We start from the raw sequence: 13,629 nt of genomic DNA, 5'->3' as shown, positions 1-13,629 counted from the left end.
ATGCATCAATCAAATATTTTTATTTTTCTTTTGGGGATGGGCATCAAGCAAATGTCCATCACGTCTTGTGACAAATATAGGACTGGCTCCAAGCTCAAAATAAAATAAAATAGGACTGGCCCGATTCCTCCTCTTACCACTCTACACTCTCCATTTCTTTTTCATTGAGATATCCAAACACAAACTCAACTCATCTCTTTTCCATTGGCATCTCCTTATACGCCCTCTTCAAGTTATTTTCTTGAGCACTGCTAGGCGGACGACTAATTTAGACGACCAGTGCACGACAATAAATCCCAGCCACCAAAACTCGTCCACAGCCCACACTTTGTTCGCTGGATTTATTGCCGTCCATGGATCGGCCACATGATGTCGTGTGTGGAGCAATTCCGTATTTCCTTTCCAATGAGGTCCGCGGCTCCCAACAGCAGAGCTGACGAATTGATAACGAAGAAGAAAGACCATAGTTAAATAACCCGCCGACCATCATGTCCTGTTGGTCCAAATCTGTAGATGTCTATGAGAAAACTGAAAACCCAGTTAAATAACCAAACCATTTGAGCTTATGCTTCGCTATTCCCTACAATTATTTTCATTATCACATAAAATGTGTAAATTATGGTGGACAGTATTAACTACAGATACTATACAACCCGTTCATATACTGAAATTCTTTAGAAAAAAATAATCTCAAACCTACTCTATTACTTCAGAAATAAATGATACAAATGTAGAAGCTATAGGAAAGTGAAACAACCTGGGAACCAAAAATGACTGGAACAAAAGCATGGGTACAGAAATGAACTGAGCGTGATTTGTTTTGCCGTACCGCAGAAAGACAAGATGAGGTAGACAACGGTGTGGACTCCGCTGGCAGCGACAACGTTGGCCTCGTTCTCTGCAAGCGCTTGCCGGATCTGTTCATCTCCTTGCCTCACCCACACGAAGGGGGGAAGCTGGTCATGTGGACTCCAGCCGCTGGACTCGAGGAGGCTAGAGGAAAGGGAGGACGTAAGGAAACGAAGGCCCTTATTGCTACTGCCCCTCACATCTAAGCAATATGCTACAGAAGACACATGGTTATGCCATTGATCCATACCACGTTCAAATACCTTCATGAAGTTTTGGCCGTCGCGCGCCGCCGTAATGAGGAAGAGGCAGGGAGCGAAGGCGGCAGATTCGAAGCATGTGGCAGCTCATCTTGCTCTTGTCGGAGTACACGGACACTCCCCGGGGGCATCAACGTGGCGGTAGCAGCAAAATAGTCTGCCGGGACATGCTTCTTGATGCCCACCGTCACGACGTCCTCCCCGTAGACTCCCCTCAGGCCCTCGTTGGTGGTGCGCGGCGTGACGTATATCTTGTGGAGCGCAGGCACGCACTTCCTGCCGGCGCCCCTATCCCCGTCACGGGTGAACTCCTGCATGAGCCACGGCGTCTTGCGCTTCTAGGATGGGGACCGGACGCAGTAGAACCCGACGTCTATTCTTAAGCCCTCACTCTTCAGGAAGCTCCTCCTTGGTATGCTCCAGCCGCCAGTACCCGCCGGTCTGCACGCTGAGGTCGGCGCGCTTGTTCTTGGTCGCCGCGCACGGGCTCTGGAACTTGGACTCGCCGAGGAACCACCAGGTGTGCTAGCCCGCACGGGCGCTGGCCGGCGGGTGAAGCTGCAGCAACGCGTAGGGACCATTGGCGTACATGTCGGCGTGGAAGATGAACCCCCGTGCGTCCGGCATCTTGTCGTCGCCGGCGATCCACCGGTTGAGGAACCCCATTCTATCCGCGTTTGTCGGGTTGAAGTAGACGTCGGGAGGCAGCGGCGACGGGTGCTTGATTAAACCGGCCGGGACTGGGCGGAGGCGCCATGGACATGGAGCTGCTGGTTCCGGCTCTTGCGTCGGCGGTGGCGGAAGTTGATCTCTTGATTGCTTTCCTCGCTTTCATGACGGCCATGGTTTCCTAGCTAGCAATCTGCATGAGTTTCTCCGTGCAATCTGCATGACCAAACATAACAATAACGATTAATCATGCATACATAGAAATCAAATTGAGTACAAACACAAGAGTTTGGATGAATTTGTATCATGATATGGCACTCTATTCTTTTGATGACAGGTAAAAAGGCATCTAAGAAACACCATGCAGCCTCCCAAGCAATTGCCAAGAAATCATCTGATTATATTAGTTACTAATTAATCAATTACCCATGATCTTGCTCGGCCGGTGCCGCATCTCCAACCAGTTCCGTTGCTTCTTCGCGGGCGCCTCATGTAGTCCCAGCCACAACTCGCCGATCTTGCGCCACCGTGATGGAGCAATTGTCGATGGAGCAAAGGACACGTCGCCGCTTTTGGGAGGTGAGGTCGACGTGGATAACGGCCGCGACGCTGGCGAGGCTTGTGTGGGCGCAGCCGCCAGATCGAAGAGACCAACACGATGTGGGCTAGGGGCGGCAGGCCTCGGCGGACCAACAGCCGCGGCGGCAAGTGCGGCCGTGTGGTCGGGCCGAGGAGGGCGGGCAGCGGCGGAGGGGGTCGAGCGGCAGAAAGGACGAGCGGCGGCTGAGGAGCGATGGGGAGAGGTGGGTTGGAGCTGACGCTAACCTACCCAGATCGATGTGGGCTTTTGCGGGGCTTGGCCCATATGCGTCTAGACGGGGCGAGCGGACAAGGGATGACGACGGCGAGCGACGTAAGAGGGGAAACGGAACGCTCCGTTTCTTTTAAGTAGTAGAGATAAACATGACATACATGTTATTTCTTTCACCCGTTACATCTCCTGGACATCATGTACGACATGGGTATTTAATGTCGTCTGTGTAGCATTGCTCTATTTCATTTCCATGGTGTAAATTGCTGCACCCTCTGGAAAAACAACACTAAATGGAAATGGAACTCTAAGAGGCAAAAAGGGAATTGCCAAAAACCCACCACATACTCTGGTTCTGCAAATGCTACAGGTAATGGGTATAATCAATCATACGAAGATAAGATGGTCACACAATTTCATAATAAACAGAGTTTGGCCCCTCCTCCTTTTTTCCGGGCTTGAGACCGGCCATGCAACATGAATCATAACATCCTCTTAGCATAGGCGGAGTTACACCCCCACTCCATACACCCCCGCATACATATCGAACCCACCTAAACCAAAAACTAAAACCCAAAGAACATGACACACACAAACACAAGAAGGCACGATCTCCCAAACCAAGACCCAAGATAGAAACCTAAATGACACACACCAAATAAATGGTAACGAAAACCCAAGACCCTCTTTTAGAATTCTTTTTCCGAGTGAACAACGAAGCAATAGACAACTCGACCCTCAAATCAATTTTTTTGTATTTTTTATTACTACAAAAGGAAGAGAAATAAACATGTTTTTTTTGGTGATTTTTCATTTTATTTTACTACAAAAGGCTGTAAAACAAACAAGCATTTTCTTGTATTTTTTTCTTCTGCCAAAAAAAGAGAACATAGCAAAAAAAACACTTGTTTTTAGTTTGTGCGATTTTGTCTTCCATTTCTTGAAAAGATAGTAAAATAAGTAGATATTTTTTGTTTTTTTCCTTTCCTTGAAAGATAATAAATAGAGCAAACAAACGGAAGCCTCCCAATCTCCTTACTTTTTCCGCGGTGATTTGTTAAGAACGCTGCCCGCCTGCATAAATGGAGGAACTCTCAGAAAATGTATTTGTGGAGTATCAATGGTTACTATTTAAAACAGTGAAAAAATAGCACGCTATAGCGTTCTTAGCATCTCACTAAATAGATCGGTGTATAATGTCTCTCTACTAGCGTATTTTATGGGCCACGCTATTTTGTCATAGCATGTTATTTTTTTCATTGATTTAAAATGATGAGAAAAATATATGTATCGTGCGTGCAGATTTGTAATTGCTTTTTTTACAGTTGATTGGCAGTTCCTTTTATTTAATCTAGCCTAAAAGGAAAAAGAAAACAAGGTGCATCTAGATACATCCATTCGTTTGACAAGTATTTCGGGATGGAGGGAGTAGTTACATAGGGAGTGTACGTACCTTGTTTCGTGGAGGTGGAGTTGCATGGCTAGCTTAGCTCAATCAGTGTTTTAATCTGGGGAAAAAAAGGAAAAGGAGATCGGTGAGATACACGGTTAGCGCTGACGAATAAATAAATATACACTTGGTTACCTCCGACGCCAGTTCTCTGTAGCCCTTGGTATGATAGAATGCGCGACACGGTTGGGAAGCATATCCTTTGCACGCTTCGCCATATTCTCAGCCTTCTCCACGTCCGCACAAGGGGCATATAAAGTGACGACGACTCTCTTAAGCAAAGGGAGGTTCCCTAGGCTAGCAAAGTCAAAGTCAAAGCTAATGCCATCATCACTGGAGTGTGCTACGACCTCAAACTGGAGTGATTCCAGGACCGGCATATCCCCCACTTGAAACGAGTCAAGTGTTGCTTCTGTCTTGAAGTACCTATGCTTGGGGAATGCACCTGCACCGCCAATGGTGTCATGGTGGAGAGTTGACACCGTCTCCAGCTTGAGGGCTCCATATCTGGACTGTATACATGCAGTTTTAAATGGGACAGATTCGGAAGAAGCGAGGGATTGATCCTTGCCACCAGCCCAGGTTCTGGGTAGGACATGTGTAGAACACGGAGCTGCGGAGAGAGGACATACTGTTCCCAGGGGTTCTCTTTGTGACTAGAATCTCTACACCCGACAACTAAACCAATGTCTATGACTTGGATCTTGCTCAGTTTGGCTACAGACTTGGCCCAACTATTCATTCTGCTATCACCATGTACATATACGCTTTTAAAAATGCGGAGCTTACTCAACTCTGTCAGCTTGCCCAACTCTATCACAAAGTTGGAGTGCCCATGAACTCGTCCTAGGCACAACTCTTTCAGAGATGTCAAATTTCCGATCCAGTATGGCACTTCAATGTCTGTTTCGCAGATGTTCAAGCACTTCAGTTCACTTAATCGACCAATACTCTCTGGAAGTTCCCATATGCTATTTCTACCCAAGTCCAATACCAGCAAAAACTTCAGATGTCCTATTTCCTTTGGGAGCTTACTGATACCAATCCTCCCTAGTTTGAGGTGCCTCAAGTGAACTAACTTTCCAACATGCTCAAGATTATAGCTACACTTAGTCAAAGTGTCATTGCCTTCCAAAGCTAGGACACGCAAAACTTCAAAGCATGAAAGTGATGGCAACAAATCAACACTGCACATGGCATTAAATGACCTTGCTTGTAATGTTGACGTGCTAGCCAGGGGCTGGGCTCTACGATGAACAACTAGCCTACGAGCATTGCAATGTGAACTTGTATATTGCTCCTTACTATCCAATACAGTAACAAACTTTTCCTCCTTTGACAATAGGCATATCATACAACCATCATGTCATGGACACGACACCCAGTTATGATGCCAATATATTCATCTCCCTCTATCGCCATTATCATGCTTTTGTTCACCAGCTCGTTGAAGTACCTCTCACCAATCTCAAATAGTCCTACCCCTGGTTCCTCATGGATAAAACCTTCGGCGACCCACTTCCATATCAAACTATCTTTTTCAATCAGATGATCTTCAGGATATATGCTCAAATACAATAAGCAAGTCTTGAGGTGACAAGGTAGATCATAATAGCTAAATAAAAGTATTTTCCTCATGTTCTCCACGTCTTCATTTTCTTCATGCCCAAAACCAATTGAAGTGTATACCTTAGACCAAAACTCCACAGGTTTACCAGCAAGCAAACTAGCTATTGTGATTATAGCCAATGGTATACCACCACATTTATGTAAAATTTTATCATATACCACTGCTGGAAGATGATTATTCCATTCTATTGCAGCACAAGATAATCTTCTATGAAATAAATCCTTGGATAAATCAAGAGAAAGTGGTTGTAGCTTGTATACTTCACTGGCCATTGTGGCAACTTCGAGTGTACGAGTAGTTGTGATTATCCTGCTTCCACAATTGTTACACACCAAAGCAGTCTTGACCAGCTCCCATGTTTTTTTTATCTCATATGTCATCAATGACAATCAAGTACCTGTCATCGCCATCCATAGCGCAAGGGATACAACAGATTAGTGGAAGTATTTTGTAGGGCCCCTAAGTATCAAAATATCTTTAAAATGAGGACGCATGCATGTTAGCCTACTTGTTGAGGAATCTAAAGTTGCATTGTTGAATCAGGACATGGAGGGGTCCAAGAGATAGACATGTATGCAAGTGCGGAGTTTAATTGCATTTCATCGTCCAAAATTATAGTTTTGATTAACACATTTCCCAATCTAGATTCTTTCAACTATTAGATATATTTTTGAATTGACATCAATTGTAAGAAATTTTAGAATATATGAAACAACGATGTAGATTCGACGGAAGTCCCAACCCAAATTATGCGCAAACCATAATGGAGTAGAAAAACCTTGATACAGTACATTATTATGCGCATACAAGTACACATTTTTTGCAAAATACGCAAGAGCCATGATAGGACATCGAAACCCTTATTTATAATATATCTCAAACCAATTGTTCTACTCATTTTTTTCTCAGGATTGATGCTATTCTCCCCCATTTACTATTTGATGTATCTGAAACTACATAAAAGGGTGCGTACCTCTTGTTCTTTGAGTTGAACGATTGGTTGCCTATCATGCAACCCCCTATTTACTACTTGAAGTATATGAAACTACATAATAGGGTGCATACCTTTTGTTCTCGAGTAATCCTCGGAGTTTGTTGATTAGCTGCCTTTCATCCAACTCCGAGTACTTTTCGCCGTCAATTTCAAGGAGTATGTCATTGAGAACTTTCTTCACGCTAGGGTTCCGTCCAACCGGAACAAAAGCACTGCAATCAAATTGTGCTTTAAGCTTATCATACACTGCTTTGGCAAGAGTTGTCTTGCCAAGGCCTCCGAATCCGAAAATAGAGAGTATCTTGAGTTGCTTGGACGCATCAGCATCCCCATCACTCATCATCTTGGTTAGCTCATTCAACGAATCATCAATACCAACTAGCTCTTTCTGGTCCTTGTACAAAGCCAATAGGCGAGGGTCAACCGTGGTTGCGCCAACTGGATTAGCAACCACGTCGTCTACCCTGTACCTATCACGTCGGTCAGCCGCCTCCTTGACGCGGAGCTTGATGTCTTTGATCTCATCCGAGATCTCATGGCGAGTCTTGATTTTGCTGAACAAATTCCCCATCTTCTTCATGAGCTTCTTGAGTTTGCGTGGCTTGATGGCATGCTCAGCTCCCTCGACGCGCACCAGGAACTTTTCGACGATGTCCTCCATTCTGAATGACAAGTCCCTGACTTGGTTGGCCCAGAGCTTGACCTGCTCGTCGAGCTGGTCTCGCGGCACGCCCCCAACCTTGCGGAGGGCAGCATGCATGCTCTCCAGCTCTCTCTCTAGATACTCAACGTCTTCCTTGACGCCCGTCTGCAGCTTGTACTCCTCCGTGAGGAGTCGGCCAAGCTTGAGGAGGAGGCTGCCCATGGCCCCCGTCGCGAGGTCCATGGTTGCTCGATTTGTTTGTGCGCAACTGATTCAGATTTATGAAAAAATAGCAAGTGATTCAGATGTACTCCCTCCGTTCCAAATTACTCGTCGTGGTTTTAGTTTTTAGTTTAAATTTAAACTAAAACCACGACGAATAATTTGGATCGGAGGGAGTATGTATGTATAAGATATTTAGAAGTATTGGAGAATATGCTGCTACAGGCTGCAGATCCACTTGCTGCTGTTGGATTTGAGAAAGAATCTATATATGAGAAAATAGAAGGAGATCGGGATTTGGGAGGGGACTCACCTCACGCACTTGCAGACTTGCTCATGGAGTCAGTGAAGTAGGGGACTAGTGGAGATGGGGAGGAGCCAAGGATGAAGATGTGGCCATTCAGGGGACGACCAGAGGGGATTGGGGAACGGGGCTGGGGGCTGCTCCCTCCTCCAGATCGAGGCCTCTCCCTCTCCCTTCGCTGCTGGGCCGTGGTCCCTATAAAAAATAATTTTGGCTTTTGAAAAGGGGTGGCCACAACTAAATGATTTTTCTTCTAAAAAAACTAAATGATTTTTCTTGGTGAGCAGCTCGCCCCATCGGTTGTCGAAGGGCCACCGTCCAAACCGTGTTGGCACCCCAAGACATTTTTTTAACATCAGTACAGACACAAGCGCTCATATACACACGCATACACTCACCCCTATGAATGCACACACGCACACCCTATCCCAATGAGCACATCCGAAAGATTGAGCTGGCATATCATCTTGCAATTTACGAAGTCACTGTAGGCACCTCGTCATCGACGGGAACGTCTCGTCACATTGAATGCACATCGTCGGAAATCCTGAAATAAATTCAGAAATAAATGCGAGTACGAGGATTTGAACCCTGATGGGCTAGGGATACAATAGTATGTTCAAACGTACAGTACTTCTTTTATTGCATATCTAAATCATGACACCTCTTTCAGATCTGAATTTTTATAGTTCCTTCAGTTAGATGGCTGGCTATTCTTATCAGTTGGGTAGGCCATTTGGGGAGCCGAACCTCCCTCTACACATGCAAGAAGCAACATATCATATCAATTAGGTGGTTGGGTGGGAAATTTGAAAAGCAAGGCTTGCCATGGTTAGTTATAAACGGTGCAAGAAGCCAAGAACTAATAAATCATATCATGAATTGCAAGCATGGCTGAAGCCTTGAAGGCTACGTTTGAATGCCACTCTCTATTTTTATCTTTTGTTATTTTACCTTCATGTACTCCTTACAATTATTCAGTCCCTAGATGTAAAAGCAGAAACCACTGTTCTGTCAGCCTCGGAGCTTCATGCCAAGCTTGACGCGGAGATGAGGCTGAAAGAACTCCTTCGTGAGGAAGAATTAAAGTGGGCGCTCCGGGCCAAGGTCCGAAGAGTAGTCCAGGGGATGCGAACACTCAATTCTTCCACATGATCGCTAATGGTAAGCATAGAAAGAAGAGGATCTTTCAGCTTGAACAAGATGAGGGAACGATTCTTGGACAGGAAAACCAAAAGTTATACATTACTGAGTATTACAAGCAGTTGTTTGGGCCTCCAGAGGATAACTGTGTGTCGCTGGATGAGTCTAGGATTGAGGATGTGCCTCAACTTACTGCTGTTGAGAATGATATTTTAGCTGCTCCTTTCTCTGAGAAAGAGAACAAGTCACCACAGCAGCAAAAATTTGCAATAAATAAAGCACTAGAAAAAAAACTAATTAGACCATTGGAGGAGTCACATACCGAAGAACAATCGCCAAAATAATTTTAGAAATGGAGCTTTGCACAAGGAGATCGAAAATAGCAGTAAGATGATCAACCAGATGATTTTTTCTGGAGGAAGACGAAGTGGATGGGTGCTGGAACAAGTGAGGGGGACCTAGTGAAAGATCGTGGATGTCGCCTAGAGGGAGGGGGGTGAATAGGCGCTTTAAAATAATTACGATTTAGGCTTGAACAAATGCGGAATAAACCTAACGGTTAATTTGTCAAGTACAAAACCTACATCAACTAGGCTCACCTATGTGCACCAACAACTTATAGTAAGCAAGATAAACAACTAAGTGATAGCAAGATATACGACAAGAAACAATATGGCTGTCACAAAGGAAAGTGCATAAGTAAAGGGCTCGTGTAAGAGATAAACGAGGCACGCGGAGACGACGATGTATCCCAAAGTTCACACCCTTGCGGATGTTAATCTCCGTTTGGAGCGGTGTGGAGGCACAATGCTCCTCAAGAAGCCACTAGGGCCACCGTAATCTCCTCACGCCCTTGCACAATGCAAGATGCCGTGATTCCACTAAGGTACCCTTGAGGGCGGTCACCGAACCCGTACAAATGGCAACCCTTGGGGGCGGTCACCGAACCCGTACACTTTGGCAACCCTTGGGGGCGGTCACTAGTACCCGTCAAATTGCTCGGGGCTATCTCCACAATCTAATTGGAGACCCCGACGCTTGCCCGGAACTTTACAGGACAATGATTGAGCTCCGAACAACACCAACCGTCTAGTGCGCCAAGGCACCCAAGAGGAACAAGCTCTCGGGTGCCCAAACACCCAAGAGTAATAAGCTTCTCAACTTGAAACTTCCACGTATCACCGTGAAGAACTCAAACCGATGCACCAAATGCAATAGCTGGGCACATGGAGTGCCCAAGTCCTTCTCTCCCGAATTCCACCGAAGCAACTAATGCTAGGGAGGAAAATGGGAGGAAGAACAAGAAGGAGAACACCAAGAACTCCAAGATCTAGATCCAAGGGGTTCCCCTCACATAGAGGAGAAAGTGATTGGTGGAAATGTGGATCTAGATCTCTTCTCTCTTTTCCCTCAAAAACTAGCAAGAATCCATGGAGGGATTGAGAGTTAGCAAGCTCGAAGAAGGTCAACAATGGGGGAATAACACGAGCTAAAGAGATAAGGTTCATTGGGGAAGAAGACCCCCTTTTATAGGTGGGAAAAAATCCAACCGTTATGCTCACAGCCCGCACAGAGCGGTACTACCGCTCCAAGGAGCGGTACCCCTTTGAAACACAACAGCGAGGAGGCAAAAAGGCCAGAAGAACCGCCGGAGTGGTAGTACCGCTTGACCTCATGGTACTACCGCTAGGGGTAACGGTACTACTACTAAGGGTAGCGGTACTACTGCTTGCGAGCAGTACTAAAAAAATACATCCAGGCCTACCACCACAGGACTTGGGACGAGTTTTTGGTCCGGAGCGGTACTACCTCTGTAGGAGCCGCGGTAGTACCGCTCTGGAGCGGTAGTAAACATCCGCTCCAATTCGCGGTAGTACCGCTGCAGCCTTTTCAGAACACCAAAACTGCCACAACTTTTGCAAACGAACTCCGAATTCGATGAAACCAAGTTTGATGGAAATCTAGCGACAAGGGCTAACACAATCTTTAAAGAAATATCAAGAGGAGCAAATTAGAAAAGGCCCATAATAAAATGGTGAGAACCCTTCCTCAGATAAGACCGGTAAAACCTCCAACACCGAAAACATCATAGAAGACGCATGCGAACTCCGTTTTCGATGAACTCAAACTTGTCATCAAGATGACCATAAGCTCTAACACTCACAAAGAGAACCAAATAAGAACCAAAAAACATGATGCAAGGATGCAATGGTTTGAGCTCTCTACTAACGATACGATCAAGCTACCAACTTGAGAGCCCCCCTTGATAGTACGGCAAACGATCCTATAACCCGGTCTCCCAACTACCACCATGAGACCGGTAAAATAGAAAACCTATCAAGGGAAAACCTGTGCCTTGTACATGGTCCACTTGAGCTAGATGATGACGATCTTGACTCTCTCAAGTTGGACCATCTTTCTTGATTGCGTTAGCTCGATGAAGACTAGATGATTGCTCCCCCATAGTCCATTATGGGTGAGCCACTCTTCGGCTCATCTTCACAAGTCCATTGTCACCACAATGGGTGGCAAGCTTTAAGCACTTGAATCTTCATGATGCATCACTTTGTGAAATTCTGATGATACTGTACTCTACAGGCAAACCGCATAGTATAATTGATCATGCACTGGGGTACTTGCTTCATTTTAAATACTTCCTCCTTACCGGTTTATAGAGCTTATATCTGAAATCCCACCAATCAAGGTAAATGTTTATTGGCTGAGATGAGTTGAGCTTATGTGAAAAATGCCCAATTAACATACTGGTCTCAGCCTGTTCAACTGCCAATGTATTTAACTACAGCGCCCCAAGGCCGCATGCGTCTCATATGGTGTTTGGTTCTCTAGTCCTAAGACTTTTTCTAGTCCCTAGGACTTTTTGAAAAAGACTTTCGAGGAGGTGCTTCTAAGGACTTTTAGAAAAAAGTTTCAAAAAAGTCTCATCCTGTTTGTTTGTTAGGGACTTTTTCTAGTCCCAACATAAAAAGTCCCTGGAACCAAACACCCCCTCGCTCTCTCTCTCATCCAGATGGCGCATGCACTGGTCAGTCTTCGTTTTTTTTTATCTCGTTTTAATGTCCAGTTAGCTGCATGCATGCAACTGAGGGAAGGAAATGAGCAACGACTTTGCGCTGCGATTAATTTTCTTTTGAAAACGGCACCAGGGAATTAAATGCAACGCAGCACTCGAAAAGATCTTAGCACTTTAAAACTATCCACAGTGGGAATAATATAGATATTACCTCCGTTCCGGATTTTAACTCCCACCCCTCAGCCATGTCCGCAAATATTAGGCCGCTTTGTGTTTTCCAAAGGGCAATCATAATGCCTCTGTCTGTTTGATTGGCCCGAACTACGCGCTAGAGAGGCCGCATGCATGCATGCAGAGGCCAGCCAGTGCATGCTCGCGGTAATTATGGCCAAGCGCATGCATCAATTGAATCACTGCTTATCAATTAAGGCGAAAGCTAATTTTCTGCCGACTGGTCGTTTACGATAGATCCAAACGACTCGGATGCCGTTGGATATGAATCGCGCGGTTACAGTTTGTCTCGCACCGAGCGGCTTGCGATCCGCTTCTGCCGGGCAGATTTTTTTTCTCCCACGATCCGTTCTCCACGATCCGCTTCTCTCGGGCGGGATTTTTCTCCTCGTGCACGGGCAGATTTTTTTCGCCACGGTCAGCTCCACCCAGGCGGGATCTTTTCTGGTCGCGCTCCTCCTCTTTTAGGCAAAAATAAAGGAAAATGTTCGCACCCGGCGCGCCGGCTGAAACTTCGGCCGGTCACGTGCGGGTCGTTTGATCCTCGTTGAATCGAGGCCTTTTCATTGCGCCACGTCGTCACCCTATCTTGTTTCTATTTTTTTTCTGCTCCACCGCACACTCCCTCGTTCCTTATCCATTCGCTGGGCGATTCATCCCCTTTTCCTCTATTCATTCACGCCTGATTAGCTCGCGCCAGCGATGGCCGACACCAGCTCCGCACCCTACCCCCATGCACTGCCGCTCATCCTCTCTTTGGTCTTGGTTCCTCTCCACCAGTGAGCCGTATCACGGCGCAGCGCTGCGAAGATGGCCGGCGGCGCTGTTCAGGTAGGAGAGAGCCACATATGCTACAACCAGGGGTTGTTGGTTTTTGTTTGGATTGCCCCGCTGTGCTGCATGCATCAACGGCGGCCAGCAGCTACCCATGCTGCAACCAGCAGGTCCTAGCGACGAAGATGACGGCCTCCCGGTGCTTTAATCGGTGAGTTTTTTGTTGGAACCGGCCGGTGAATAGCTACATCCACATTAACAAATGCTGGACTAGAGACCATAAGCCTTTTTTGATGAGTGAACGTTTGATTTTTGCTACAATCGGAAGAAATTTTGCTGGAACCAGCTCTCTGTTTTGCTGGAAACGACGTCGCAGGGTGCTGGGACGGGCTCTCTGTTTTGCTACAATCAATCACCGGGAGTTCTTCCTAATGAGTTGTTTTGCTGGAACCGGTATTCAAATTTGCTGGAACCGGGTAATTTTTTGCTACAATCGATCAATCGAGTTCTCGCTGATGAGTTGTTATTTGCTGGAACTGGTGTTCAATTTTGTTGGAACCTGGTAAATTTTTGCTTCAACCGACAAATGAAGGATTTGTTGCTTTTGGAGTTTTGTGT

General features: G+C 46.0%; 2 pseudogenes; both read right to left on the bottom strand.

Moving 5' to 3' along the window:
* Window positions 1-2,443, bottom strand: LOC119288407 (annotated as a pseudogene).
* A 526-nt stretch (window positions 2,444-2,969) lies between these two features.
* On the bottom strand, window positions 2,970-7,960 carry LOC119288406 (annotated as a pseudogene).
* Between the last annotated feature and the right edge of the window lie 5,669 nt (window positions 7,961-13,629).

Source organism: Triticum dicoccoides, chromosome 4A (assembly GCF_002162155.2).
Source record: "Triticum dicoccoides isolate Atlit2015 ecotype Zavitan chromosome 4A, WEW_v2.0, whole genome shotgun sequence".
Classification (NCBI taxonomy): Eukaryota; Viridiplantae; Streptophyta; class Magnoliopsida; order Poales; family Poaceae; genus Triticum; species Triticum dicoccoides.
This window is presented reverse-complemented; position numbering and strand designations above follow the sequence as displayed.